Raw genomic sequence first — 5,090 nt, forward strand, 5'->3', positions numbered from 1 at the left:
AATGAGGCTCAGGGAAGCCCAGAGGTTGAATGTCCCTGACTTAGACCCTGGAAGGCCTCTTAACCTGGACTCGCCCCAAGCATCTTCAGAGGTGCTCTGAGGTCTGAATGGGGAAGAGCACCAGAAATGCCAGTCCGGCCCACAGATGGTGCCAAATGCAGGCCACTTCCTTGCCTGTCCCTGGGCCACCAGAAGCCACCCCGAGACAGTGAGCTTCCCTGTTTCAGCACCATACGCTCAGGGTGTCTTGGGTCTTACCTAAGCCATTCAACTCTTGGGGCCCTGGTTCTCCATATCTGAAAGGAAAATAAAAATCCGTCTTACAGGGCCCTGGTGAAAATGTCCATGTGGGGCCGGGCAAATCCCTCATGACTATTTCATCTGGAAGTAAAACCCTGTCCTTCTCTGAATGCCCAGGGGGTAAACAGCAGAAGTGGAATGACTCAACTTCCTTAATAAGATACTGGTTGAAAACCAATCTTCCCCCGACTTCCTCTTTTCAGCCTTGGGCTTGCCTGGCCACCCGGCCACACTGGGCCAGTCTCGGCCTATTGCAGATGAGGGGCTGTGCAGGAAGGGGAAGCCGGGCCACGTGCCGGGCACAGCGAGCCACCTGGCCACGCGGACCCTGGCCTGACACACGCTCCTCGTTCTGCCTTGCTTGCCTCCCCGACACCCTGCCCCAGTCTCTGTTCCAGAAGGTTTTCTCCCTTGCCTGAGCGGGGCACAGTGTAGCTGCCTCTGCTTTCTCCCCTGGCTCACCCTGCCTCTCCCAAAGGGAGTGCCTCTTGCCTCCCTCTCTTTTTACTGCCGCCAGATGGCACTTATGCTGGGAGACCTCTCCGCAGTGAAGTCTGCAGTAGGCTCGTGGCCACTCAACCAGGGCTTGGCGAGGGCCTCCTGAGGGCAGGGAATGCAGTCACGGCCACCGCTCACAAATGTGTTCTGCGCACCACACCAAGCTAGGTGCCTTATCTGCATGATCGATGCCTCACACAGCAACCCTGCAAGGTTGGTCACAATAGCTCCATTTTACAGAAGAAGAAATGAATGTGCAGAGAAGAATGTCACCTGCAGAGGCTCAACTTACACAACTGTAGCATCTAACATGGGGTTGGGGCTCAAGCCAGGACACTCTCAGCCCACTGCACAGGGACCCAAGGATCACCATTTCCTTTCCAGAGTCAAGCCTTGTTGGCAGAGGTACCAGGAACTCCAGGAACTGAGCAGCATTACCCATGGGGATTTGGCTACCCTGTCTTACCTTAGGATCCGCTCACCTACTGTTAGTACTAATTTCTTAGTCTGAGTAGGCAGGAAGCACAGGACTGGATGTGAAAGGTCAGACTTCTAGCTGGTCAGTACATGCTCCTGGGGTGGTGTGACCCTGAATAGTTCAATTCTAACAGGTCATTTCATGATCTTAAAACCATCAAACAAATCCACATACAACGCACACACACCAACAGGAGAGCGAGGTATAATGTTGCTACCTTCACTGAAAGAACCACTGAAGGGTACACTTTGGGAAGAAAAGTGAACCAGAGAAAAGAAACAGGATTGCAAGAAACATCCACAGGATGAGACAAGACGCTGGTTAATGAAACTAACAACTGGGTATTTTAAAAGTAGTTTAAAATATTTTAAAACATTAAAATCTAGACAACAATAAGGAAGAGGGTGGAGTGGGTTGTTTGATGGGTAAAAACTCATAAGATCCTTGTCTTTTTAGGGACTTTATGTATAAGAATATTTAAATCTTACTTTAAAAAATTACAGTTAGTATGTATGTTAAAATTCAAGGATAACTATTAAGATAATAGGAAGACAATTCAGAGTTTCCAAACAGGAAGGGTAAAGAAGGAAAAACAGAAAACATCGTTACTTTGACAGAAGACAAAGAAAGAAGGAAAAAGAAGCAAACAGGATAATAAATACAAAATAAAAACACAAGTTAAGGTGGCTGCAATAAATCAAAATACTAATATCATTAATCACAACTTACACAAGTAGATCAAAAACAATCAGATAGCATTTTAAAAGACTAAGCCTGATGTTAACTAGAATAAACAAAACAGAATTTTACAGACAAGTCAGAAATAGAAGGATGGAAAGAGATTTGCCAGGCCAACACAAAACAAAACAGGTGCTATTCATCTGACAAGACACTTTAGCCAATAGACAGAATCACTCACGGGCACCCAGTAGAGTCTCACATCCAAGGACTGGAGGTGGGCTGAGCCTTTATGGTGAGGCAGGTACTGGCTCCAGTGTCCTGTCCAACTACAGAGCCCTGCGGGATTTTATGCCCTGCGAGATAGTTGGTACTGCAGGATCTTATGCCCCATGGGATCGTATGTACTGTGGGATCATGTATACAGTGGGATCATGTGTACTGTGGGATCGTGCGCACTGCAGGAACGTGTGAATTGTGGAATTGTATGCACTGTGGGATCATGTGCATGGCAGGATTGTGTGAACTGTGGAATCGTGTGCACTGTGGGGTCATGTGAACTGTGAGATAGTGTGCACAGCGGGAATGTGTCTGCTGCAGCCCTTGGGCATGTATTGGATGTGCTGGGTGTTGGGCTCTGTGCTAAGCGCAGGGAGTACCCTGAGGAAGGACACACGGTCCTCTAAGGAGCTTACAGCCGACTGGGGAGAAAGACAAGCAGCCAAAGAGCAGCACAACTCAGGAGCAAGAAGAGGCAGACACACAGCAGATGCAACGGGAATACACAGGGATACCTGGCCCGGCCTGGGAGGTGCCGATGGGCCGAGTCTCAAGGGGCACAAGAACTGCCCAGGAGAAGAGAAGGCATTCTGGGTAGAGGGGACAAGGCCTAGCACTGAGCCAGCTGCAGGGATGGCCAGGAAGCTCACATCAGACAGTTGTGGGGAAGGGGCTGGAGAGAGCTCAAGTACCAGACCACGGAGCTGTGCCTGTCCACCCATGCCCAGGCTAAGTGTCAGGGGCAAGGGGTCTAATTCTGCATTCCTCCCTGACTCCCGGGGCCAGAAGTCCAGACAGAGGACCCAACAGGGTAGGGCAGATGGTGGGTGCTGGGCATTAAGGGAAAACCCTGCCTGGGCCAACACGGCACAAACTCCAGGCCTCTGGGAGGCTTAACCCTCTCCCTCGGTGGGGAGGCAACATGGGCCTGGGGTCACAAAGACCCAGAAACGGATGTCGGAGGAAGAGAAGGAACACGCACATCATGGGGCCTGCACTCAACATGGTGAGTGAGCTTGGCTGGAGGAATCTCAAACCGCGCCTGGCCAGCCTGAAGCCTGCTTCCCAGGAGGGCAATCTGCGTAGGCCTCTCTCATTAAGGAGGATATGCAATGTGAAGGCACATTCATCATTAAAATCTCACAAATCAATTCTAAAAGAGAAGCCTGACATGCCCACAAGAGCTCGGGCCTGCTGCCAACACCACAAGTCAGGCTGCAGGGCAAACACACGGGTACAATCTGGGACGTCCTCCCGCATGTCCTGATGATGCTGGCACCGGGCACAGAAACAGTGTCTCCAAGGCCCCAGCCTCACATTTGCTCTGCCGGCCTCAGCTGGACCCACAGCCAGCCTCTCCTACCTCCCAGGCTGAGGCTGAGCTCCCCTGAAACGTGCTGTCCCTAAGACAATATCAAGCTCAACCCACCTGCTGGCTCTGTGTGCCTCTTGGGCCCTGCCCCATCCCGCCCCTGTGGTCTACAGTCCTATCTGATCACTGTTTCCCCAAACACAGGGTTGGGCCCCGGAGCCCTGATGCCTCGACACCCCAGCTACTCAACTCTCCAGGTCTCCGAGTGTGCCACACCGTCGTGTGGGCCACCCTGCCTGTCCTGCTTGTTCTTCAGAGTTGAGGCTCAGCCTCCGTCTCCAGGAAGCCCCTCCCACCAGCTCCATCGCTCAATGGCCTCCCTTTCTGACTGTGACCCACACACAGCACCTGGTCTCACTCCCTTTTATTCACCCAGTAAAATAATGTAGATGAAAGAACTCTGGAGACAGTCAGGCATTAGACCAGGAGAAGACAGCCACTTTATCTCACAGGTTTGCAGTTTAGGTCTGTAGCAAACAAAAATACATTTTTTTTTTGAGTCAGGGTCTCACACTGTCGTACAGGCTGAAGTGCAGTGGCACAATCACAGCTCACTGCATCCTCAAAATCCTGGGCTCAGGCAATCCTTCGGCTTCAGCCTCCTGTGTACCTTGGCCTACAGGCATGAGCCACCACTCCCCGCTATTTTTTTTAAACAACACACAAAAATCCTTTATTTACTGTTGAAGACTTGAACACAGGCAGTGTTGAGGTCTGAATCTCTGATCCTTCTAGTGTTTCTTGATTAAATGGGGCAGCAGCAGGCTGGGAAGCAAATACTGGGCCGGTCCAGATTGCCTTCCTCAAGAACATCTCCCGGAGCCAGGGAAGGAGTGATTGAGTCTTAGGTCTGGACAGCATCTCTCCACACTGCGATATCACTGCAGGCAGCTTGGGCTTATTGTTGGGGCCTGTGGGAACATTCTCAATCTTTCTCATCACTAGAAGTCCATCAGTAATTTTTCCAAACACTAAATGCTTCCAGTCCAGCCAATCGCACTCAGAGCATTTGATAAAGAACTGACAGCCATTTGTACTGGGACCAGTGTTTGCCATGAAAAGTAAGCCTGGAGCTGAGTGTCTAAGTTTAAAATTTTCATCCGCAAATGGCCCCCGGTAAATACTGGTAACTCCAGTACCATCTCCATTAACAAAATCTCCACCCTGAATCATGAACTCCTTTATGACCCTGTGAAAGGTGATCCTTTTGTATCCTATTGGAACCCCATCTTTTCTGAATTCTCCAGTGTGGAACTGCCTCAAGTTTTCGGCCGTCTTAGGCACAATGTCTGCAAAGAGCTCGATCTTTATGTGGCCAACTCCTGGCTGCCAATGCTGACATCAAAGAACACCATGGGGTTGACAGGGCTTGAATTTGCCACTGCCATGGCTCTGACCTGAAAGCAGATTTTTTTTTTTTAAGAGACAAGGTCTTAGCCGGGCTCGGTGGCTCAGCTGGTAATCCCGCGCCTTGGGAGGCTGAGG

The 5,090-nt window shown here is 50.6% G+C and overlaps 1 pseudogene; it reads right to left on the bottom strand.

Moving 5' to 3' along the window:
• Positions 1–804: 804 nt before the first annotated feature.
• Positions 805–4,993, bottom strand: LOC103262849 (annotated as a pseudogene).
• Positions 4,994–5,090: the final 97 nt, after the last annotated feature.

This window comes from Carlito syrichta, unplaced genomic scaffold (assembly GCF_000164805.1).
Source record: "Carlito syrichta isolate Samal-C Ts95f unplaced genomic scaffold, Tarsius_syrichta-2.0.1 Scaffold304632, whole genome shotgun sequence".
Lineage (NCBI taxonomy): Eukaryota > Metazoa > Chordata > Mammalia > Primates > Tarsiidae > Carlito > Carlito syrichta.